The sequence below is a fragment of the Quercus lobata genome, chromosome 11 (genome assembly GCF_001633185.2).
Source record: "Quercus lobata isolate SW786 chromosome 11, ValleyOak3.0 Primary Assembly, whole genome shotgun sequence".
Classification (NCBI taxonomy): Eukaryota; Viridiplantae; Streptophyta; class Magnoliopsida; order Fagales; family Fagaceae; genus Quercus; species Quercus lobata.
The window spans coordinates 48,963,368-48,990,318 of NC_044914.1; the positions used below are offsets into that span (position 1 = coordinate 48,963,368).

Consider the following 26,951-nt stretch of genomic DNA (forward strand, 5'->3'; position numbering starts at 1 on the left):
TCATCAGATAGAAAACTTTAATTTGACATGCCAATAGGCATACAAGTGTCTCAAACTCTACAATTTACAATATATATTGGGATAACTTTTCAGCAGTCAATTTTCAAAATGAGAAATTTATCTATTAGATGTAATTCTGGTTGGCTGATGATTCTTATTGACTTTGTAAGCTGGCTTATTGAATTGATGTAATATCCTTTTTGCCATGCTACTTTTTGGTTTGAAAGAAGGGATGCTTAGTCCTAAAAAAAAAAAATTGTCAGAGACAGCTGCTATCAGAGAAAGAGAGAGAGGACTTCATAATTCTCTCTCTCTCTCTCTAGCTCTTTTGGTAGGGTGAAGCTAGCAGAAACATGGATGCTGAAAAAATAGTCATGTCTTTGATTCTGATCATTCTTTTGTTTCCATTTTGCACTTCCCTTAACACCTTCACACCAGACCAATCCATCAAGGATGGCCAATCTTTGATTTCCAGAGAAAATAATTTTGCCTTAGGCTTCTTCAGCCCCAGCAACTCCAGCTTTCGGTATCTTGGTATCTGGTATGTTAAAGTGACAAAACAAACTGTTGTTTGGGTTGCGAACAGGAATGATCCTGTCAAAGATTCCTCTGGAGTTCTCTCCATCAACCAGTTTGGAAATCTTGTCCTCCATGACAGTTTTAACCGTCGTTGGTCTACAAATGTTTCTGTCCAAGAGACAACCTCCTGTGTTGCTCAGCTTCAAGATTCAGGAAACCTGGTATTGATTCAGGGCAATAACAAAAAGGTGTTATGGCAAAGCTTTGACTATCCTACAGACACTTTGCTTCCAAACATGAGGCTTGGGTTGAATCGGATAATTGGGCTAGACAGTTTCCTGACATCTTGGAAGTCAGAAGATGACCCTGGAACTGGGGACTACTTCTATAAGATGAATCCTACTGGCTCTCCACAGGTCTCCTTATATAAGGGTTCGACCCTTTATTGGCGGTCAGATCCATGGCCATGGAAAACATCATCATCAGCAGCAGCATCAGTCTCATCGGTTTTTTATAACGATTTTGTTAACAACAAAGATGAAGTATCTTACGCATACTTTTTGGACGACCTCTCCATCATTTCTAGACTAGTGGTTGACAACTCTGGATTGCTCCAAAACCTTATGTGGAATGATGATGATCTTCAATGGAAGGAATCCTGGTCAGCACGTAAATACCAGTGTGATTACTATGGACACTGTGGTCCAAATAGTAAATGTGTTCTTGATTCGGATGACAATACTAATAAGTTCGAGTGTACGTGTTTGCCAGGGTATGAACCCAAGTCACCAAAGGATTGGTATCTCAGAGATGGTTCTGGGGGGTGTGTAAGGAAGCAGCCGGGGTTTTCTATGTGTGGAAATGGAGAAGGGTTTGTGAAGTTGACACGTTTGAAGGGTCCAGATTCATCCAATGCAGCGTGGATGGACATGAGTATGAGTAGCTCAGAGTGCGAGAAGGCACGCTTGAGTAATTGTTCTTGCACAGCTTTTACCAGCATGAATATTGATGGGAAGGGGACCCGCTGTTTGGCATGGTATGGTGAATTGATGGACATTTCAGAGAATACATTAGAACCGTGGGATCTAAATGTACGTGTGGATGCAACGGAGTTAGGTAGCCTTCTATTCCTGCTTGAATTTTTCATAAATTCTCATTTCTGCCTATTTTCACCTTTTGGATTGTGGATTCAATATTCATCGGTTTTCTTTTTCCCAGCTACTTACACTAGGAAGTCCAAAGGTTTTCTTGGCCCCAAGGGGCGGAGGGCTGTTATAATTATATCTGTTTCTGTGCCATTGTTTCTGGTGTCCTTGATAGCCTATATGTGGCTAATGAAGAGGAAAAAAAAAAGGTAACAAATACACACACAGGAGTAATTAGATTTGTCCACCATGCGAGGTATATAAATGCTAAATTGCAAAATTATAGTGAGCAATTCCTATCAATATGTTGTAGGACAGTGAAGAGAAATTTGCAAAATCAATCATTATCTTTTATTGGCACCAAAGACTCTTTGGAGGGGAATGAGCTTGAGGACAATAGTAGACATCCTGATTTATCAATTTTCGATCTAAGTCGCATAGTTTCTGCCACTGACAATTTCTCTCCGTCCAACAAACTTGGGCAAGGTGGTTTTGGCTCTGTTTTTAAGGTACAGTTACAATTCATTATGACATTGTTGATATCTTGCCTATTTTTCTTTCTATTTCACATTCAAATTATGTGAGGGTGTGAATGCAGGTAGAAAGTGAGTTTCAAAAGCTAAGAAATAACTTATTGAAGTAGCAAATATAAGCATTGAACTTAATTGCTTAAAACTAATAGTTATGAGTAAGTTTATTTTTGATCATGATTTCAGGGTCAATTACCTAATGGACAACAAATAGCTGTAAAAAGGCTATCCAAGAGTTCAGGACAAGGAATAGAAGAATTCAAAAATGAAGTTACTTTGATTGCAAAACTTCAACATAGGAATCTTGTCAAAATTTTTGGCTGTTGCATTCAAGAGGAAGAAAAGATGCTGATTTATGAGTACATGCCCAACAAAAGCTTGGACTCCTTCATTTTTGGTATATTTTTCTAAAAATCTATTTCCATTGTCGATTTTATTTTATGTCCGAATGATTTATTTAAAGTACATAAAACTACATATTTCAGCACTATTTAAATCACATTTTGAGCACATTGGTGGAAAATTTTGTTGTAGATCCTACAAGAAGTTCATTGCTAAATTGGAGGAAACGCTTTGAAATCATCGTTGGGATTGCTCGTGGAATTTTGTATCTTCATCAAGACTCAAGATTAAGAATTATTCATAGGGATCTTAAAACCAGCAATATTCTACTAGATGATGAGATGAACCCCAAAATTTATGATTTTGGCATAGCCCGTATATTCAAAGGGGACCAAATCCAAGACAAGACAAACAGAGTTGTTGGAACATAGTAAGCAACTCACAAACACATTTGCTCACACATGTAAACTTGCACACTTGCCACACATACAGAAAATAAAGGCCTATGCAAGCTTTAAGATGTTCTTTGATATTATTTACATGCAGTGGTTATATGTCACCGGAGTATGCTGTATTTGGAAAATTTTCAACAAAATCAGATGTCTTTAGTTTTGGTGTCATAATGTTGGAGATCGTAAGTGGCCAGAAGAACAACAATTCGTATCAAGAGCATACTTCCCTAACTTTGATCGGGCATGTAAGTAAGAAAAACCAACAATCTTTTTCACTTGCATTTATAACACAACCCCTTATAAATAATGTGATGACCCATACAGGTTTGGGAACTATGGAGAGAAGATAAAGCCATGGATATAGTTGATTCATCGCTAAATGAGTCATTTGTTTCTCAAGAAGTCTTGAGATGCATTCAAGTTGGGCTCTTATGTGTGCAAGAAGACGCAATGGATCGACCAACAATGTTGGCAGTTCATCTCATGCTAAGTAGTGAAATAACTCTTCCTTCTCCAAAAGAGCCTGCCTTCATTTTCAGAAGAACAGGCAATGATCTAGGATCAACCACAGGAGAGGGATCTCACTCTATAGACCGCGTGACAATAACTAAGCTTGAAGCTCGCTAAAGTTGAAGATTTGAGTTAGCTGTATCTTATTGCTTCTACATGGATTTATGGGAAAAATTAACATTTACTCTTTTTGTATTAAAGAACAATTATATAATTTCTTATTCTTTTTTCTCTTTTCTTTCTTTCCTTTTTGTACCAAGCAATTCAAAATTAAAATATAAATGCTGGTGAAAACAGCCTACTTCAGTGGAATGTAGTCTCCCCTGACCTTTCAAGATCTATAACTGGAGTGCAAGCCTGATATACTAATAATTGAAAGGTATTGGAGAATTATGTAACCTACAGACAAATTTCTGAGCTCCATGCAATAAGTCATAGCCAAACATAAGAATTTTAAAGGAAAGATAAAAGCCAAACGTGCAGTCTTTGATGGATATTAAATATCCTCTTCATAATCAATAGATGGGAATGTGTTTGTTGTTTATCCTCACATGTTAAAAGCTAATCTAATCTAATCACCTACAACGCTTGCATATTTTGACTCAAAATTTTTCGAAAGTTTGAATTTTATATTAGGTCAAGGCAAGGGGCACACTAAATACTACTCCACAAAGAGTGGACAAAACCAACAGCTAACCATATTCCCCCCCCCCCCCCCTATCAATTCATATATATATATATATATATATTCAACCACATTAATACCCTTTCCTTGACCAAACTGAAATAGCATCTGGTACATAATTGACTTAGTTGCTTTATACTATATATTAGAAAAACCTAAATTAACCCTACTTAACCATAGACTAACAAGTTAACGAGTAAGTTTATTCTCACGCCAGGTGAGTATTTTTCTCTCTAGGGAGAGACTTTTCTTCTCACACTCTTGGTGAGGACTAGTTAATTATTAGCGTCTTTTTCCTGTTTATATGATTGATTCAGATTTTATAAACAAGTTGCAAAGTATAACTTTGACGGAGGAGGAGGGAGAAGTCATTAAGGTTGGGGTCTCACAGAGGGAAAGGATGCTGGAAGAATGTTCCCTTAGTTTGTTGGGGATGTTTCTCACTACACGAGCTTTCAACCAGCGTGCGGCCAAGGATTTGCTAAGGTTTGTGTGGAGGTTGGGCTCGGACTTACGCATTGTTGACGTGGTGGATGATCTTTTTCAATTCAAATTTACAATGGAGAGTTAGTTGAAGTGGGTGCTAGCAAATGGTCCATGGAGTTTTGAGGACCACCCTCTGGCATTACGAAGATGGGAGAGAGGTATGACAACCACTTTGGTTAGATTCATTTCAATGCCGATGTGGGTTCAGATATGGAGTCTACCTTTTGACTTGTTATTGGAAGAGGTGGGTAAGGAAATCGGCAGTGGTTTGGGAGAAGTATTGGGAGTTGATTTGAAGGCATTTTCGTCTGACCAAGCTCGCTTTATTAGAGTAAGGGTGGAGTTGCCATTGGATAAACCATTATGTCAAGGAAGAGTTGTGGCCAGTCTTGAAGGAGATAAGGTTTGTATTGGTTTCAAGTATGAACGTTTAGTTGGGCTTTGTTATTTGTGTGGTCGGATTGGTCTTCGAAAATAGGGGTGTCTTCCTTATGGGAAATGGTTGAAGGCAGGGTATCGTAGAAATCATGGTAATACAAACAAAGCAAGACGTAGCCCTAGGCAGCGGATGACGATGTCCAAACTAATTAGGGGTGTCGAGGTTCCTCACAAAGGAAGATAAATGAGCAGGTTTATCTAACAAGTGGAAGTGGAAGTGGAAGGATATCTTCAACGTAGGCGGGTAGTTTACTTGAAGATAAAAGCTTTGATGGGGCTCTGGCAGATGGTGGAATTACAGTCGAGAATGATGCAGTACTGCCTCTAAAGAATCACGTTCTAGTTTCTGGGGAGTTGATTACGGAAGTTGATCATGCTATCTAAACAGTTTCAAAGTTTTCAAATTTAAAAACGCCTCCAACTGATTGCATGCTAGATAAGAGCGTGATTCACTCTGAATTGATTGAGGTGGTAGTCATGGATGAGGATATTGTCATCCTTAATCGTGACTTAATGGGGAAACAAGGCGCACCGATTTTTGAGGGATCAAAAATAGATTTCATGATTGGCTGTGGCAAAGTGAAAGGAAACAAGACCACTGGTAAAGGCCGGCCCAAAAGAAATGGTAATATAGATAAATGTGAGTCAATCCTTGCATAGCCCAAAAAGAGTTGAGACCGTGGAGAATTCTACAACTGGAAGCCCAAAAGCAATGATGAATTGGAAGAGGCTTGGCACAAGACCTCAGACTCTTATCAATTCTTCAATTGTTGACGTGGAACTTGGGCATAAAAGGAAGCAAGCAGAAATTATGAATAAGGAGACTACGGGTGCTAAGGGAGAAAAGAAATATAGAACTATGGAGAAAGAGCAAGGTGTTGTGTCACCCATGGGATCGATGGAGGTTGCAAGGAAACCATGCCAGGCATGAAGCTATTCCCTAGGTAGAAAAAAAAAAAAAAAATTTCATCATCACGTTGATGTCCATATAAATCAAAAAGGTGTCGTTTGGCATTTTTTCAGGTTTTCTAGGCATTCAAGTGAAGATTCGTTTTTCTTATCGTTATTTGGATTTTGAAGTTTTTTCTTTTCTTTCCTTGTTTCTTTACGATGTAATCGTGTTTCTCTAGCGTTTGCTAGTGATGCAAAAGAGAAAAAGGGGGTTGTCTTGAATTTTTGGACCGCGTCAGTCCCAGCCGTCTCTACCTGCGCCCGTAAAGACGACAGTTCCTCCTCAAGCTTCTCCTGCTGACACCCAGCCTCTCCTAACTTCTCCCTCACGTCCTTCAGATCAGCATTTAAAAGACGGACGGCCTCCTTATATTGCGCCTGTTAATCCATCAGGTTGGAGTTATGCCTCCTAACCTGAGCGGCGACGCCCTCTTTGGCCACGCACCAGTCTTGGAGTGCTTTAACGAGAACCAAGGCCTGAAGGGAGTACAGTCGTTAGCTATTAACCAAGGCAAGATCAGGTTATTCAAGGTAGGAAGCATACCCGTACTATATCAAAGAAAGTTGACGCTCCTAGGTCCTCCGTCCCTAGCTGAGCACATGGATCCAGATCCGTCTGTTTTATAAGAGATTCTACCCCTTCAACAGCATAATCCTTGTGAGTTAACAAGCAACGGGACCCCTCGATGACGGGGTCGGAAGAGGTCATCACTCCTTTCCTAGCACCGTGACTAGACTTGGGGGACGACTTCTTGGAAGGCACATCCCCAGGACTGACGGCCACCTTCTTAGAGGGAGGATCATCCTTTCCGTCAGCCTTCCTCTTAACTGAACCCTTAAAAGCAAAATGAGGGGTTGACGAGGATACTCCTTCCTTTCCCTTGGCCTTCTCTTCCTCCTTCTTACGAGCAGCGGCGGCCCTCACCCTTTGCTTAGCAGCTTCCATCTCTACGCAAAATAAACTGACAGATATCAGTAAAGCAGACGGAGTAAATAAGCCGACGGATTAAATGAGGCGTCCACTTACGTTTTCGAGAAAATTCTTCCAACTTCCGAGCTTCAGCCGTCGGCTCTGGGCCCCCACAGTACAGATGAAGAGTGTCTAGGGTTATCAAATCCCTACACTTCCGTTGCTCAAGCGGGATGCCAAGTATCCGACGAATGAATTCCCTTTGTTCGTCAGATATTTCCGGGCGAGCGCTAGCGAAACAAAAGGGAATAGACGGTGTTAAAAACTCCTTGATAAGTGAAAAGAGACGGTAGAAAGAAAGAGAAGGGGCGACCTGAATCCCTAATATAACCCTAAGTGTTATCGAAATAACCATCGGGCAGCGTATCCCACTCGTCCAGACGGCACACCCAGTTCGTCCCCTTAATAAAGAAAAATCTACTCTTCCAATTCCTATTTGAGTCTGGCATATCAGACACTAATCTTAAGCTCTTCTCACGAGGAGCAAAATAGTATGTCCCCTTGGAAGATACTTTATGCTGGGGTCTATATCAATAAAAGAACTCGTCTAGCGAAAGGCGACGGTTCCCCCCACTCAATCGACCCCAAAGGATCTCAACACCAATGAAGATCCTCCAGGCATTTGGAGCAATCTGGTTGAAGGACAATCCCAAGAAATCCGCCAGCTGACGGTGTAAAGCCATCAGTGGTAATCTGAGGCTTGCTACGAACATGGCATCGTACATCCCAACATCTGCAGTCCTCCCTGTATAACACCTCTCGTTTTTTCTAGGGAGACGGATAGGAATGTGATCTGGGATTTGGAAACGGGTACGTAACTCATTAAAAACTCTGTTGCTCATCTTTGGAAAGAATTTATTGACGGCCCACTCCTCCGGAAGAATGAAGGGACGGTTACCTCCAGAACTCCCTGAAGTTCCCTCACAGGACTCTTCGTCACCTTCATCCCCATTTCCGTCACTACCAACCTCCTCGTCACCTTCATCCCCATTCCCGTCACTATCAACCTCCTCGTCACCTTCGTCTCCATTCCCGTCACTAACAATCTCCTCGTCTCCCCCCTCGACCTCAACCTCACTTAACACTTTCTCCCTAACTCCCTCAACATGGTCTTCTACGTCAATACTAGGGGATTGGGCTGACGTTTCTTTTCCTGACGACTCAGAAAAGCCGTCGGACTCTTGACCTGAGCCAAAAAATTCGTCGTAGCCCACTCCATCGCGGACTGATGACTGGTCACTCGACGTGTCACTTGACATCTGACTACCTACAAGTGACGGATCCACTCTAAGTGCCTAGACTGACGTCCTTAATAAAAAATTGTTCAGGCAAAGTAAAAGAGCAAAGAAAAAGGGAAGAAGAACTTACAGGTAAAACGGATCTTGAATAGATGAAACGATCTTGGAAGTGACGGTGTTGATAACAGCTGACGGATCAAATCGGAAGTAAGGGCGACGGGTTCTCTCTTGAAAAGTCAGCAAGGTTGAAATAGAGAAATGAGAAAAGGGACATGGTATATATATAAGAGGGAAAACGCACGGAAGGCGAGGCGACGCCCGTGCCCAGAAACGAGGCTAACGAAAGCACGCCCCGTATCCTTGCATTTAATGGCCCGCGGCTCGAGGAATCGTTCATAATTGATTTTCTCGCCTCTAAGAACCAAAAGATAGTTAAGTCATAAACTCCACATGCTGACGGTGTGAGGCGTCGAGCACGTAGAGTAGGGGGCAACTGATGAGGATAAAAGATGAGTCTAGCCTCGCGGAACATAAAGCTGACAGATTTTTAGTGCAATCCTTCGGACATAAGCAGACGATGGTATTATGGCTGACGGTCATAGGTCAGCTGGCTCCAAGGCTGACGGCACTACTAGACCGACGCCCAAAAAGCTGAAGGAAGTAAATTGAAGCTGATGGACCGAACAGTAGTTTACTTGCTACCCACATTACGTATAAGGAATTGTCTTGCTTCCCACACTAGATAATATTCAAGGGATCCCTATAAGGAAAAGATCCCGTAAAATACGCCCAAGAAGACTCCTATAAGGAAAAGACTTCTACTCCAAGGAAAAGAGGGGCAACCCTCACTACTATAAAAACCCAAGCACCCTCACAAATCAAGGTACGCATAATTTACCCTCTTTAGCACTCTAGAACAGTGAGAATAGTTCTGACTTAACCTTCGGAGGGTGTTTGGCCAGTACCACACCGGTACTCTCTGCTAGGTCCTTTCTTTTCGTTGTGCAGGTGCCATAGACGACGCGCGAGGACCGTGTGACTCACTGGTGGTATTTTCGGCATTATCACCAGTAATAATGCACCAGGTCCTGTTAAAACTCCTTGATCAGTTGTACTTAAAAGAGTAATATTACTGAACGATAACATGACTATTGTTTACCCTTTTGCTACGTGATAGTAACTTGAGACAAAGTCAGAGCAGGGCATGTTTCACATGTAAGGCTTTGTTGTCCGAGCTCAAGCCAGAGTCCACCCCAAAACACGTGATCGTCATATTTCCTACCTGGTCATATTTCAATGTGAATATGAGAAGCTGAATTTGGGTCTGGTCGCCTCAATTATAGCCTTGCATTACATCTCACATTGCCATTGATCAATGATCATTCTAGGTACATGAATATGGAAGTAGCAAAATACATGCAGGTCAAGTTTATTGTCAACTCGTCCAAGGCATCAATGTTCAATCATCATCATGATGGACCCCAGTCACGTCTAGCTTTTGTTATATGCAAATGCAGGTCTTCTTATGCAACTTTTATTAGTCAAAAATCCTGACTCAAGAGACATGGCTTGCCATTCCTTTTTGAATGTAAGCAATGCATATGGTAGACTCTGTAGTTTAGAGTTTGTATAAGCTATTATTAACTATAAATAGATCATGAGCCTTTTAGGAATTTAATATTATTTCTAACCACCCATTAAGAAGAACCTTAAAAATAAAAAATAAAAAAAAATCCATTAGTGAAAGGGATGAGATGAGACTAGCTGTCGTGACTCGAATTCCTTTTTTCCCCGTTTTATTAGGTGAAAAAATTGACCCCTCATTTTCAGTTGATTGGGAAAAATGTTTTGACAATAATTTTGTCTGAAACAATAGAAGCATTTAACTTAAAATCATCGAAATCAGAAAGAGAGAGAAGGGGGGGTGGGGTATTGCCATGGCTGCGAGTGAGAGAGACAGAGAGGGTGAGAGTGTGTTCGGTCCATTCGGTCTAGTTTGGTGATTTTTATTTTGGAATGAAATGGTGACATTTCTTATCAGGCCTCACATGCCTGTCATTAAAACACAGACGTGTCCACGTGATATTATTGATACCAACGATGAAGGTTTGATTAAAGCCTTTTATATGTATTTCACCAAACGGTGACGTCTCAGTAAAAAAAAAAAAAAGACGGTGATGTCTCTCTAGTATATAGCCGTTAGATTCCAAAGTTAGTTACAGTAGTCTTTGAACCAGAAACTTCCTGTAATACTTTTGCCTGTGTGTCTTACTAAATTGAAAATTGGGCCAAGCTTAAAAAAAAAAAAAAAAAAAACAACGTTGACAATATGCTCTGGATAGTTTAATTTCTATGGACAAATAAAATTGGGGTTAAATTATAATTCAAAAGTTTTAATTTAGATACCTTTTGATAATTATGCAGATTAATTAACAGTAACTTGATTAGATCAATTTTTTGGTAATCACAGAACTAATAAATTAACCACAACACAATATAAACCAATTCCAAAGAGTGAAGCAATTGTTGTATATATATATATATATATATATATATATGGATAGGTTGTAATAATGATGTTTGTCTTTGGAGAATATTGTTTCATAAAATTAATAAAGTGAAAATTCAAGTTCTGGAATTTTCTTAATGAAAATTCGAAATTTAGCATTTTCGATCGATCGAAGCTTTGGCTCGATCGATCGAAATGGTAAGAAAATAATCCTAGAGTCTCTGGATGAATCGATCGCTATTTGATTCTTGTTCGATCGATCGAAAAGAGCACTCAAAAGGAACTCTCGACTGATCAAAACTCGTAAAACTGAATTTTTTGCGGAATTTTTTTGTAACTGTTCTGAATGTTTGAAAATGTATCAAGCTTTGTGAATGGTTTTATGAAACATTTTGAATCTCCATACGTGCTTTTTGCTGAATTATAACCCTATGAGTATAAATAAAGGCTTATGTTCACTTGAAAAATTCTGTGGTCATTCTTCAGAATTACTATCTATAGAACCCAACATCTTGGTTGTATCTAGAAGACAAATTTGCGATAATCCTTTAGCAACAATAATGTAAGGGTAAATATTGTCTAAGGAAAACAATATTGTGCCTCCAAGTTATCTATTTTCTGTTTGCCTTTTGTGTTAACCTTGTTATTACATTATTACTTTGTGTATCATCCCCAACAGCAATCAATGTAAGAACATAACTAATTAATGAATAGTGTTTGTTATATATAGTTTTACATATTCGTCTATATACGCATATAATGTACTGAAATTTCACAATTTTCAAGTGAAAATTGTAAGGTTGAATTTTATCAACCATCTTGTTGGCTTTATTCTGTACCAAATTTGCTTGTATTTTAGCAATTAGTAACCCTGTATTTAGGCGGGAATCATGTAAGGGTAGTGAGTGAGAGAGTGTGAAGAAATGCTCAAGATTATGCAAGGATGCAGAGACTTGCAGTTGACTCGCGACTGGCAAGCCGCCAAAGTTGGCACACGTGCGAAGCATGCAGGGGAGCTGAAGAGTCATGCCAGCTGTTGCACTACAAGACAAAAGTCCCAGGCTGGCCAGGCCATTAGCTCGCAACTTGAACTCGCGACTCAGTCCAGTCGCGAGGTCAAGTCGCTAGACCACCCTGTTTGGGAAAAACTGACTCTTCGTATTCTTTTCTCACCCCACTATATATAGACCCTAATACCCACGAAATATTGAGAGCTTCTAGAGAGAATTTTGGGAGAGAAGCCCTAGAGAAAAACAAGATTGATTCATCCACATTCTTCACATAGAGACTCTTCAAATTCCTAGACTTTTCAAATTCCTCTACTCTCTTCCTCTCCATTGTTACATCCTTGAGAGGTACATTACTAAAACCTTTTTTCATCATACCCATATCTGTGAGAAGGCCATTTGGTGCCTTGGGAAGCAGTTAAAAAGAGACCAATTTCATATTGGTTGATGCTATGGTCAAATAGCGGAATCCGATAAGCTAAAGAAGAAATAGGTTCGGCGTAAACTCGTTGGAGTAGGAGCAGGAGCTTGGAGGGCTTAGGTACATCAGGTAGATTAGGCTTGGAGGGTCTTCTGCTGTTCATGTATTCCAACTACATTCTTTAGTGGATTATTTACCACTTGGAGGGCGGCGGAGAGGTTTTACTTCGAGAGTTTTGGTTTCCTCTTCGATAACACATCGTTATGTTGTCCTTGTGTTTGTATCTCCCTTCCCTTAATTTTTGCCATTTAATTTCTGTTGTGAATGTGTTTTTATTAGGTTTAGATTGTTTATCAATTCTGTATTAAGCTTGTTCATATTCCGCACATTAATTATTTGATATTAAGCTTGAATTGGTAATTTGTTAGTTGAGGGTCTAAACATTCATAGTGTTTTATACACTAATTGAACTGTTAGAAATTTATATTGCGTGTGTGTACATATGTGTAAATAGAATGTGTGTAATGAAATTTAGCCCTAATTATAAGAACAAATATAATTTTACTTGCTTCTCTCTTAATGACATGAACAGATCTACAACAGATATTTGATTGCATACACCTAACAACAATACATGCAAGTCTTCCTCTCCTATTTCCTTTTTTCAGAGCCACTCATGTTAGAGTGAGAAAAGAGAGGACCTAACCTCATCTACATAATATCTAAAAGCTAAAGTATAACATTTATTATTGTTATGCTCCTACTGAGTCATATTAGAGTAAAATTTTAGTTTAGTTTAGTCCATTTTGGCCTATTTGGTCCATTTTGGTCAAATTCTATCCAGTTTGGTCCATTGTGGTCTATTCAGTACACTCTATCTATTTCGGTCAATTTAGTTCACTTTTGTTCAGTTCGGTCCATTTCGGTCTATTTTGGTTCATTTAAGTCCATTTCGGTCCACTTTGATCCAATTTGGTCCTATTCGGTCCATTATGGTCTACTTAGGTCTATTTGGTCCATTTTAGTCCATTTTGTTCCATTCGATACACTTTGGTCCAATTTGGTCTAATTCAGTCTATTACAATCTATTTCAGTTCACTTTAGTGATGCTTTGAGTGGAGATGTTTTTGTAGAAAGAAGAACTATATTGACAATTATGTCACATTCTCAAAATAATGTAGATAGGTTCTTAATAAAATTATATTTTTCATATGTTATTATAGTCTTGTTTTTTATTTTATTTTATATTTTAATATAAGTGATTACTTATATCTTTTTTCTTTTTAGGTCATTTAAGTCATATAGAAGAGGTTTTTTTTTAAAAAAAGTCATGTAGAAGATGAATCGTTTGTAAGGAGTACTAAAAAAATAAAAATTCCAACCACACATTACATTATTTTATAGGTGCTCTTAGGGTATTTGTTAATAGATCATTTTTTCTAAAAAAATTAAAAACTAATATCATTTTCGTGGGAAATATAAAAAATTGCAAATTTTTTTTTCCATAAACGGTTTCCAAAAATATTTCATAAACCAATGTTTTTAGGGCATTTCATTAATTTTTTCCATTTTCAAAATATCTCTTATTTATAATAATGGACAAAATTTATCTACAAAATAAGTTATAGTTTAAGGTTACAACCTTAAACAATATCATTAACATTACTACATATTTCAAAAATCTAACTGTTGGATTACACGTTCTTTACGCTCTTAATACACATATCAACTTTTTTAGGTTAATCAGATATTATTTATTATATGATCTATAAAATTATATTTTATACATAATTTTAAATTACAAAAACTTGCAATTTAAACAACTTATTAATAACATAGCTGTAAGAACCAAGTATAAGACCTACGGGCCTTGGGTTACTTTGGGCTCACAATCTATTTGTAGTGGGTTAGAAGATTTCCTACTATGGGTCGTTCTCGGCAGAGAGACTCAAGGCAACGCCCAATTAATATTCACTTCTTCACTCTTTTCCCTCAAATTTTCTGAACCCCTACCTTCTCCCAACTTTCTCCTATTTATAGCCAAGGTTAGTGGGGAGGTTATGATTACAGCCACCGTTAGTGCTACTGAAGGTCCAATGTCTTCTGATTAAAGTGGATGTTCAGGTGGGAGGGCGGTGCGGCATTTATTATCTTGGAACTTGGTTCCATCTTGCCCGATTATGTTCGGCAATTCAGTTTTCTGTGCAAATAGCACCTTCCCGGGAAGGGTTTATATACACAACCGTGAACTTTTGACCGACCACCACTTGGGCCCCAATATCTTACACTTGTTTGTTCATCAAAGAAGCTTTAAGAAGGGAGCACGAGAACTGGACCTTTCTGATGAGCCTGTGCCAAAGGCCGGCATAGGACTGGGCCCAGGTCCGGTATGGGCCTGTGCCCAAGGACGGCATGAGGCTGGGCCCGGGGTCTGTGTGGGCCTGGGATCTAGGTGCCGTACAATAGCTATTGATTTTTAATTTTTTAGAAATTTTACAAGTATGGAGGGTATAAAATGAAGATGTAATTTAATAATGGATTTATTAAAATTCTCCTCCAATAAAAAGATATTGAGTAAAGTTGTAATTTTAAGTTTTAACTAATTTTGTAGCTAACTTTAAAATAAAATAAAATAAAATGTGTTAGGTTTTTAAAAAAAAAAACGGAGATTTTCGGAGACAATTTGGGAGATGGCTTTATCCCAAGTTCTAACACTCATGACCCACCAGCCTGTATCCTTGACTTCCTTCACTTTGTGACGAAACCCAACTCCATTCTTGAAGAAAATGCGAGCTTTCAGCTTGGAGAGATAGGGGGATTGTTGAGACTTGAGAGTGTTTGTGCTTGCCTTGTGGTGTTGTTGTTGAGAGAGAAGGACAATGCTCTCTGTTGTGTGATTTAGATTGGCAGTGGATTGAGGAGGAGAAGAAACTATGTAGCCAAAGATATAAAATTCGGGTTTTTGGCCTGGGCTCTTTGTCTTATGCTAAAGGGTGTGGTGGAGCTTGCTGTAGCCGTCAAAGTCAACATGGGTCCTAAGGTATTTTGATATTCTATAGCTACATAATCACACCATTCTTTAATTCATATTTCTAACTCATGCAATCTATGCAATTCATATCTCAATAAGAAGTTTGATTAGCATTGGTCTTTCTACTGATTTTTGGGAATTTTTTTATTGATTTTTTATTTTTATTTAAATGCTCTCTCCGAACACCAGATTTTGAAATGGATGAGAGATACGGTACAATAAATGAGGTGAGTATTATGTTACAGTATTGAAGAGTCAAAAAAAGACATTATAAATCCATGTGTTTTGGTCGTGCAATACAGTTTACCTTGTTCAATACCTTGTACTTAAGGCTTACATGCCAGATACATTATATATCAATCTCATGTGCTTGGTTGGGAGTCTATGTAGTCTTTTGAACTTTAAAATTGTGCTTCCAATGAGCTGTTCCATCTTCAACCTTTTCTTTTTTAAAAAAAGCAAAGCGTATAGTAGACAGCACGCTAGTTTGTAAAAGATTAATCAACTATTAATAGGTTGATTTATGAAAGCTCTAGAAATCATGCTCAGACTAGTTGGCTGTGGCTGGGCCAAGATCAGTCAAGATGCTGAATTACCAATTACCATCTCAAGCAGGAATAGTTGGCCCAGCCTTTTTGTTTTTCCCTTGATAACTGTTTATATCCCAATAAACCAATCTCATCCCATTTTCTCGATCACTTGTTTGCCAACTTTATCAAACTATCAATTACTCACTAAAGTAAGGATAAGATGCTAAAAGTTAACAATACTAACATGTCACTCTAGCCATCCATTAAGTTTCTCTAAAACTAAAGAAAAGTATATTTTAAATAATCTGCTAGTAATTTTCAAGTTGACAAAAGCCTTCACTGATAATTGATGCCTAGAATGCCTCCAATCCCTAGACACAATTCTGGACTTGCGATGCTTGTGACTGTGTAAGCTGGCTTATTGACTTGATCCAAAATCCATTTTGGTATGCTACATTTTTGGTTTGAAAGATGGGATGCTTAATCCCTATAATAAAAAGATTTAGAGATAGGGATTAGAGAGATAAGACTTCATATCTCTATCTGTTTTCTTTTTTGGTAAAGAGACTTCATAATTCTCAATCAAACCAAATGTCAATATGTTTTTCCCACCCCAAAAAAAGAGAGTAAAAGATCACTAAAACAAACATGGATGCTGAAAAATTGGTTATGTCTTTGATTCTAATCACTATTTTCTTTCCATTTTGCATTTCCCTTGACACCTTAACACCAGATGAATCCATCAAGGATGGCCAGTCTTTGATTTCCAAAGAATAATTTTGCCTTAGGCTTCTTCAGCCCTGGCAACTCCAGCTATCAGTTTCTTGGTTTTTGGTATGTCAGATTGACAAAACAAACTGTCGTGTGAATTGCAAACAGGAATGATCCTATCAATGATTCCGCTGGAGTTCTCTCCATCAAACAGTTTGGAAACCTTGTCCTCCATGACAGTTTTAACTGTCTTCTTTTGTCTACAAATGTTTCTGTCCAAGTTACAGCCTCCTCTGTTGCTCAGCTTCAAGATTCAAGAAACCTGGTTTTGATTTAGGGGAATAACAGAAAGGTGTTATGGCAAAGCTTTGATTATCCGTTTTCCTTCTTTCTTAAAATTTTTAATCTTTTTTTGTTCTGTTATGTTCTGATATTTTACATGAACTGTAGTATTGATTTAGAATGTTTTACTTTGTTTAGAAGCGGAAAGTTTAGTTTTTGAGATGTGGGTCATGGTTTTGGGGCTTTCTAGTTGATTTTGGAGGCTTTGGTGGTTAGTTTTTTTGTTAGTGAAAAACTACATTTTATTGACTTCTCAAAATCTAACGTTGATTCCAATCTTTGTGCACCTGCTTATTCTATTTAATGCTTATCTAATAGATAAATTTATCTTTTTGAAAATTTGACTGCTGAATGTTATTGCAATGTGTTGTTATTGTAAATTGTAGAGTTTGAGACACTTGTATGCCAATTGGCATGTCAAATTAAAGTTTTCTATCTGATGAAATAAAATTTGTGACATGTATGTTCAATGTTCTGGAATAGTAATATAGATATAATGTTCAAACACTTTGTATCACTATCTATTATATGGCGCAGTGAATTATTTATGCATGTATGAAAAATGATTTTTTTTTTTTTCCTTATAAGCTTGCTGGTGCTACTGTGCAGTGGACTGGAAAGCAATTTTTTTTAGTGTAGCTTGGTTGGTTTGTCAACTCAGGGAGGTATGTGCTTCCCCTTGCCTTGTCTAAGAGAAAGGCAACTTAGCTTGTAGTGCAATGCAAAATTAAATTTACTTCTTAATCATATTGGCATTTACTATTTAAAGTAGCAAAAGTAATAAGTTTAAAACTCCAAACTTGTGATTATATATAGCTTGCTGAAGAATAATTCATTTGTTAGTGATCTATTACGTTTCATGGACTTATCAAAAGCTCACATGAACCCAAAAGAGTCGGTTATTTTGGCTTTTTGGTGATTTCATTTTGTGATACACAGATTGTAAATTCCTGGGCTAACTTGGGTTTGGTTTCTTAGGTCAAGTTAATGATGTTATGCATAAAAGGCCCATCTTATTTTTTTTTACTAGAGTATAAGATAGATAATTAAGACCTGTTACCCCATTGGTCTTGTGAGATATACAACAAAGTTTATAAAAGTTGCATGAATGCAAAGCTAATTTTAATGAGATAACTATAGTATCTCCAACTTATGGTCCAATTCCAATAATCATTGTTTGGAATTTAAAAAAAAAAAAAAAATTGGACATCCTTTTTGGATTGGTCTGATGTTAAGGTGTCAAGGGAAATGCAAAATGGGAAGAAAAGAAGTATCAGAATCAAATAAATGACCAGTTTTTCAGCATCCATGTTTGTGTTATTGGTCTTTCACTTAAAATAACTATTTTTGGGGTATGGGAGAAAAATATTGATATTTGGTTTGATTTAGGAATATGAAGTCTCCCTACCAAAAATATAAAATTCAGGGTTTTGGCCCAGGCTCTTTGTCTTATGCTAAAGGGTGTGGAGGAGCTTGCTGTCGCTGTCAAATTTACCATGGGTCCTAAGGTATATTCTATGGCTACCATATGACACCATTCTTTAATAATGTCTCAATAAGAATTTGGATTAGCATTTCTCTTTTTACTGACTTTAGGCCAAAAATTTAATTATTTGTTGAAGTTCTCTATATCTGCTTCTTCATATAGCAGATTTTGAAATGGATGGGAGATATGGTGCAATAAATGAGGTGACTATTATGTTACACTATTGAAGGGTTGAGGAAAGACATTATAAATCCAATTGTTTTGGTTGTGCAATACAGTTTACCTTGTCCATTACCTTGTACTTAAGGCGTTACATGACAGATAGAATATATATTGATCTCATATGCTTGGTTGTGAATCTATGTAGTCATTTTTAAAAGTTAAAATTGTGCTTCCAATGAGCTGTATTGTTTTACACCTTTTCTTTTTGGATACAAGCAAGGCATGAGTAGATTGCATACTAGTTTGTAAAAGCCACTGAAATTTGCTGGAATGAGGTTAGCTGAACGGACAAAAAGCTCTAGGAATCAAGCTCAGATGAGTTGGCTGCGGCTGGCCCTTGATCAGTCAGGATGCCAAATTACCTATTACCATCGCAGGCCAGGATAGTTTGCCCTGCCTTGATAACTCTATGTATCCTAATAAGCCAATCTATGGACTAAGAAGAATAGCGTATCAAAATGGATATTGGATCAGGTCAATAAGCCGGCTTACACAGTCACTAAGCATCACAAGTTCAGAATTGCATCTAGGGACTGGAGGCATTCTAGGTATCAATTATATCAGTGAACGCTTTTGTCAACTTGAAAATGACTGTCAGATTAAATATCAAAATACTTATTTTAAATTGTCCATTTTGGTTTGCAAGAACGGATGCTTAGTCCTAAATAAAAATATTCCGAGACAAGGATCAGAGAGATTCCTAACTCCCTCTCTCTATCCACTGGTAAGGAGACATCATAATTCTCAATCAAACCAAATATCAATATATTTTTCCAAACCAACAAATTTTTTTAATTTTTTTTTTAATTCCAGTAAATAATCACTAAAACAAACATGGATGCTGAAAAAATGGTTTTGTCTTTCATTCTAATCATTCTTCTCTTTCCGTTTTGCACTTCCCTTGATACCTTAACACCAGACTAGTCCATCAAGGATGGCCAATCTTCAGCCCTGGCAACTCCAGCTATCAGTATCTTGGAATTTGGTATGTCAAAATGACAAAACAAACTGTCATTTGGGTTGCAAACAGAAATGATCCTATCAATGATTCCTCTGGAGTTCTCTCCATCAACCTGTTTGGAAACCTCATCCTCCATGACAGTTATAACCGTGTTGTTTGGTCTACAAATATTTCTGTCCAAGGGACAACCTCCTCTGTTGCTCAGCTTCAAGATTCAGGGAACCTGGTATTGGCCCAGGGCAATAACAAAAAGGTGTTATGGCAAAGCTTTGACTACCCTACAGACACTTTGCTTCCATACATAAGGCTGGGTTGAATTGGATAACTGGACTAGACAGGTTTTGTCATCTTGGAAGTCACAAGATGACCCTGGAACTGGGCAATACTTTTATAAGATGAATCCTACTGGCTCTCCACAGGTTGTCTTGTATAAGGGTTCGACCCTGTATTGGCGGTCAGCTCCATGGCCATGGCAAACATTAGCAGCGGCAACAACTGTATCTTTGGGTTTTAAGTACGATTTTGTTTACAACGAAGAAGTGGTATCTTATGCCTACTTTTTTGATGACCCCTCCATCATTTCTACAGTAGTGGTTGACAACTCTGGTTTGTTCCAACAACTTATGTGGAATGATGGTGATCGTCAATGGAAGGAGCATTAGAATTTTAAGGAAAGCTAAAAGCCAAACGTGCAGTCTGTGATGGATGGTAGTCTAGGAACAAACTTCTATTAATTTTCAAGTAAATATCCTTGTCATAAACAACTGATAGGAATGTGTTTAATGTTTAACCTCACGTGTTAATCTAATCACCTGCAAAATTCTTGGATATTTTGATTCATATTTTTTCTAAAGTTTGAAATTAGTAACCATATATATTTGAAGACCAAAATCTACGGTATAAATTATATTGGCTTTATGTTCACAAAAGTCCCCACCTTAAATCTGCATGATCTCAGTAAGAATTGCAAACTGAACAAAACTTGAATCTAAAGTTTCGCATTTGTTTTCCTGTCCCTTCATCATCCATTTTCTTGGTTTTTAGCTTTAACAAAGTTTTGACTCATAATATGTTTAGAACTATCTTTTCAAACCCGTTTATGTGGCTATTATTAAGACTATTTATGTGTATTATTTAAAGAAGTCACTAAAGAAGTCACATGAATAATTAACAAAGTCACGTGACTAAAACTATACATGGATGGTTTCTTTAATGCCACATAGTGAGTTGGAAAAAGAGAACTCTAAACATGTTTAAAGCCAAACCTTTTTGTTTCCTTTTGGTTTGAAGCCAAGCTTTAGGTGTTTGATTGCATCATTTTGTTATATTGGATGAGTTTTATATATGCTCAAAATTTGGTGTGATCAAACCAGTAATAATGTACCAGGTCCTGTCAAAACTCCTTAATCACTTGTACTAAAAAGAATAATATTACCTAGAAAGTACAGACATAGTTAGGAGGGTGCCGCACCCGAGTCCGATGCGGCCCGACGCAGTTGCCCGCGAGTCGGTGCCACGTCTGAGTTTTTTTTTTTTTTTTGGGATTTGCACTGAACCGGGCTGATTCGGCCAGAATCGGGTCGTATCAGCCATATTAGATCATATCGGCCGACGATCGATACGGCTGAAATAGGCAAGAAACGGCTGAAACAGGCCGAAATCGGCCTTGAATCTAGTCGGAATAGCCGAAATTCCCACCTCAAAGGCATAGTAATGTGTTTCTTGCCTTCTCCTTTCTTTGTTTTGTGAATCAAGGCATAGTAATATGTTTTTAAAGAATATTTTAATAGTAAAAATATAAATAAAAATATTTTTAATAATTTTTTAATCACTGAGTCCCGCCGCACCCGCATCCTACTTTTTCAAAAATTGTCAAGTCTCGCACTTGCACCCACACCCACACTCGAGTCCCGAAATGCACTCATGCTTCATAGAATATTACTGAATGATAACATAACTATTGTTTACCCTTTTGCTACGTAATAGTAACTTGAGGCAAAGTCAGAGCTGGGCATGTTTCACATGTAAGGCTTTGTTATCTGTGCTCAAGCTTTTAGTCCACCCTAAAACGCGTGATCGCCAAAACTCCTACCTGGTCATATTTCAATGTGAATATGAGAAGCTGAATTTGGGTCAATTTATAGCCTTACATTACATTTCACATTGCCATTGATCAATGATCATTCCATGTACATGAGTTATTGTCAACTCGTCCAAGGCATCAATGTTCAATCATCATCATGATGGACCCCAGTCACGTCTAGCTTTTGCTATAGGCAAATGCCGGTTTTCTTATGCAACTTTTATTAGTAAAAAATCCTGACTCGAGAGACATGGCTTCCCATTCTTTTTGAAACAAAAGCAATGCATATGGTAGACTTTGTAGTTTGTAAAAGCTATTATCAAGTAGAAATGGACACATGAGTTCTGTGGCTCAATTGACACTTCTCGGTGTTTTTAACGAAAATATTTGGGGTTCAAATCTTTCATCTACCATTATTATAAGATTGAATTATCACTAAAAAAGAAAAGAAAAAAGAACAGGCTATCAGCCAAAAGCATTGGGAATCAGGCTGGGCTGATTTGGACGAGAAGATCATTTTTTATGCTCATATAAACATTTTAAAGTCCAAGTCCATGCTAAAAATTGACCCCTAGAATGTCCTCACTCAGTTCCTATTCGCAGTTGGTGTAACTGATGTAAGACTTTAGACTTTGACGCAATAACATTTTTTTGGTTACGCAACTGATCATTTGAACATTGAAAAACGCATAGTCCTAAAACAAAAGAGCAATGGAAGACTTCATAGTTCATAGCTCTCTCTCTCTCTCTTCCTTATTTTTTGGTCTGGAGACTTCATAATCCTCAATCAAACAAAATATCAATATTTTTTCCCCAAAGATTTATTTATTTATTTTTAAAGAAAAGACTACTAGCACAAAACATAGATGCTAAAAAAATGTTCAAGTCATTAATTCTAATGGTTCTCTTCTTCCCATTTTGCATTTCCCTTGACATCTTAGCACCAAACCAATCCATCAAGGATGGCCAATCTTTGATTTCCAAAGAAAAAAACTTCGCCTTAGGCTTCTTCAGCCCTGGTAACTCTAGCCATCGCTATCTTGGTATTTGGTATGTTAAAGTGAAAAATCAAACCGTAGTATGGGTTGCAAACAGGAATGATCCTATCAATGATTCCTCCGGAGTTCTCTCAGTCAACCAGTTTGGAAACCTTGTCCTTCACGACAGTTCTAACCGTCTTGTTTGGTCTACAAATGTGTCTGTTAAAGGAACAACCACCTCAACCTCCTCTGTAGCTCTGCTTCAAGATTCAGGAAACTTAGTATTGGTCCAAGACAATAACCAAAAGGTACCGTTATGGCAAAGCTTCGACTATCCCACAGATACTTTGCTTCCAAAAATGAGGCTTGGTGTGAATTTGATAACTGGACTAGACAGGTTCTTGACATCTTGGAAGTCACAAGATGACCCCGGATCTGGGGACTGCTTCTATAAAATGATAATTTCTGGCTCCCCTGAAGGGTTTGTTTACAAGGGTTCGACCCCATATTGGCGGCTGGGTCCATGGCCATGGCGTAGCTCATCACCAGCAACAGCAACAGCTTCATCAGGTCATTCGATTGATTTTGTAAACAATAAAGATGAGGTATCTTATGCTTACTTTCTTGATGACCCTGATATTATTTCTAGATTAGTGGTTGACAACTCTGGATTGCTACAACAACTTATGTGGAATGAAGCTGATCTTCAATGGAAGGAGACTTGGTCAGTACCTAAATACCGCTGTGACAAGTATGGACAGTGTGGTGCGTATAGTAAATGTAAGCCTGAAAATTCTAATAGGTTCGATTGTATGTGTTTGCCAGGGTATGAACCCAAGTCTCCAAGGGATTGGTATCACAGAGATGGTTCTGGGGGTTGTGTTAGGGAAAAGTTGGGGATGTCAATGTGTGGGAATGGAGAAGGGTTTGTGAAGGTGCAACATTTGAAGGGTCCTGATTCAGCTAATGCAGCTTGGATGGACATGGGTATGAGTAGCTCAGAGTGTGAGCAGGCATGCTTGAGTAATTGCTCTTGCACAGCTTTTATTAGTATAGATATTGATGGGAAGGGGACAGGTTGCTTGACATGGTATGGTGAATTGGTAGACATTTTGGAGAATTCAGATGAAGGGTGGGATTTAAATATTCGTGTGGATGCATCGGAGTTAGGTAGCCTCCTCTTCTTGCTTTCATTTTATTTATTTATTTGTTTTACTATTTTCATTTCTGCCTATTGCACTTTTAGATCTTGGACTCATTGCTTGTTTTATTTCCCTTTTCAGCCAAGTATACAAGGAAGTCCAAAGGTTTTCGTGGCAACAAGAGGCTGCTGGCTATTACAATATTGTGTGTTGCTGTGCCATTTTTTCTGGTATCCTTGCTAGTCTATATGTTGCTAATGAAGAAGAGGAAAACAAAAGGTAACAAAATCAGTTGAATTGTGTGCTTTGCTAAGTCGCAAAAAATGTAACATATATTAGGAACCATTTAGATTAGTCATTACTGTGATGTAAATATATAAATGCTTAATTACGAAATTATAGTGAGCAATGTTTGTCAATATGCTTTAGGACAGTGATGAGAAAATTGCACAATCAATCATTAAGTTTTATTGGTACCAAATGCTCTTTGGAGGGAAATGAGCTCGAGGACAGTAGTAGACATCCAGATTTGTCCACTTTCAATCTAAGTTGCATTGTTGCAGCCACTGACAATTTCTCTCCGACCAACAAACTTGGGCAAGGTGGTTTTGGCTCTGTTTTTAAGGTATAGCTAAAATTCATAATGACATTGTTGATATATTGCCCATTTTTTCTGTTTCATATTTCATTATTGCGTGGATGTTAATTATGGGAAATGAGTTTCTTAGGCTAAGACATAAGTTGATGATGTAGCAGATGGAGTCGTTAAAACTAGTAGTCATGAGTGCTTAATTTTGAATATTGAATTCAGGGTCAATTACCTAATGGACAACAGATAGCTGTAAAAAGGCTATCCAAGAGTTCAGGACAAGGAATAGAAGAATTCAAAAATGAAGTTATGCTGATTGCAAAACTTCAGCATAGGAATCTTGTCAAACTTTTTGGGTGTCGCATTCAAGAGGAAGAAAAGATGTTGATTTATGAGTACATGCCCAACAAAAGCTTGGACTCCTTCATTTTTGGTAGTTTTTCTTTCTAAAAAATATTGCCTTAGCCGATTTTATTTTATTTTATGATATATATGTTCGAAGACTTCAATTTTAGTCCATAAAGCCACATATTTCAACATTGTCAACTCACATGTTGGAGCAAAATTTTATTTTAGATCATACAAGAGGTTCAATACTAAATTGGAGAAAACGCTGTGAAATTGTTGATGGGATTGCTCGTGGGATTTTGTATCTTCATCAAGACTCAAGATTGAGAATTATCCATAGGGATCTTAAAACTAGCAATATTTTACTAGATGCTGAAATGAACCCCAAAATTTCAGACTTTGGCATGGCTCGTATATTTAAAGGGGACCAAATTCAAGACAAAACAACTAGAGTTGTTGGAACATAGTAAGTATCATACACATGCTAGCTTGCATGCACACAAACAGAGAAATTAAAGCATAATGCCAAAGTTAAAATTACATTTGATATGTTTTCACATGCAGTGGTTATATGTCACCGGAGTATGCAGTATTTGGGAAATTTTCAATAAAATCAGATGTCTTCAGTTTTGGTGTCGTATTGTTGGAGATCATAAGCGGCAAGAAGAATAACGATTCTTATCAGAAACACCCTTCCCTAACTTTGATTGGCCATGTAAGTAACCAAAAAAAAAAAAAATTAAAAAAACAATATTTACAATTTTCATTTATAATATAGCTTTATATGAATAATGCTATATATGAACCACACAGGTATGGGAACTATGGAGAGAAGGTAGAGCTTTGGATATAATTGATTCATCGATAAATGATTCATATGTTTCCGATCAAGTCTTGAGATGCATTCAAATTGGGCTCTTATGTGTGCAAGAAGATGTAATGGATCGACCAACAATGTTGGCAGTTCTTCATATGCTGAGTAGTGAGGCAACACTTCCTTCTCCTAAACAACCTGCTTTCATTTTTTAGAAGACCTATCCAAGATTTGGTTCCAGTCATAGGAGGAGGTTCTTGTTCTATAAATGAAGTGACAATATCTAAGGTTGAAGCTCGCTAATGGTAAAGCTGTAGAGGTTCATTTAAATTGCTTGTATAACAATTTTTAGTACTAATTAACATTATATTGTTTTATGTACTAAAGAAAAAAATGAAATTCCTTAATTCTTTTTCTTCTCTCTCACTCTATTGGTTTTTCTTTTTATGAATGAAAATTTTCATTAAAAAAATCGAACTATTAGGAAATGTGAAACCAAACCCAAATTAATGGGATGCAAATAACAAAAAAGAAAGAACGTAATAAAGATCAATGCACTTTGGTTCACCCAAAACTAGGGCTTTCTCCAGAGGTTGCTGTAATTTTAGTGTTACTCTTGTAATAGGAGTCACATGTATCATTAGCAATTTAGCATATACATATACCACCCTATTACTAGGATTACACACATATAAGAAATTTCAATAAAGATCCCAAGATAAAGGAAGGGAATTGATAGTATGTATAGGAATGTGTTTGCGGTTTAATTAAAATCACATATTAAAGGTCATCTAATCTAATCACCAGCAAACCCTTGGATTTTTACTCAAGTAGTTATTTAACCGATAAAGATTGAATTAAACCACAAAATATTTGAAGCCGCATTAGACTAAATTTATTGCATATTTGCATAGTTTATGTTGGATATATATGTTTAGGAAGATAACATTTAAATCTACTTCTTTTGGGTGAAAAATCCATAATCAAACTAAACCTGAATCTAATGCTTCGTGAGAATTGCATCTAACACTTCATGCAGATGCATTCATGCAAAAATATGAATTTTAAATACTCACAAAGTCACAATTACGCTTTATTATCATAGGCTTTGCTCATATCAAGCTTGATAGCCATGTAATCATCCTTCCCTGTATGTTTATGCATGCTATGGAGAGACTCAAAAGCTACCAAAATATTATAAAAAATTAATCGGCTCTTAGTAAAAGCACTCTCATGGTCAGTAATAATTTTTGGTAGAATTCTTTTGAGCCTATTTGTAAGACTTTCGAAAAAATATTATACAATATATTACAGAGGCTAATAGGTCTAAAATCAGAAACATGTTCCAAGTTCTGCTTTTTTGGGATCAAAGTAATAAAAGTATGATTAAGGTACTTAGGTAGGGATGCAGTATTGAGAAATTTTAGAATAGAGAGAGTAATGTCATCACCAATTAAATTCTAATAGTGCTAATAAAAGAGAGGAGGCATACCATTTGGGTCTAGGGCT

The 26,951-nt window shown here is 37.4% G+C and overlaps 1 pseudogene across 1 annotated transcript; it reads left to right on the forward strand.

Annotated features, from left to right (window-relative positions):
* Nucleotides 1-353: 353 nt before the first annotated feature.
* LOC115967046 lies at nt 354-25,745 on the forward strand (annotated as a pseudogene). Its single transcript, XR_004086402.1, has 15 exons — nt 354-1,635; nt 1,738-1,873; nt 1,921-2,178; nt 2,419-2,591; nt 2,729-2,966; nt 3,146-3,233; nt 3,313-3,371; nt 3,480-3,596; nt 22,464-23,719; nt 23,833-23,992; nt 24,133-24,316; nt 24,503-24,713; nt 24,857-25,094; nt 25,193-25,343; nt 25,442-25,745. The product of XR_004086402.1 is annotated as a G-type lectin S-receptor-like serine/threonine-protein kinase RKS1 (transcript).
* Nucleotides 25,746-26,951: the final 1,206 nt, after the last annotated feature.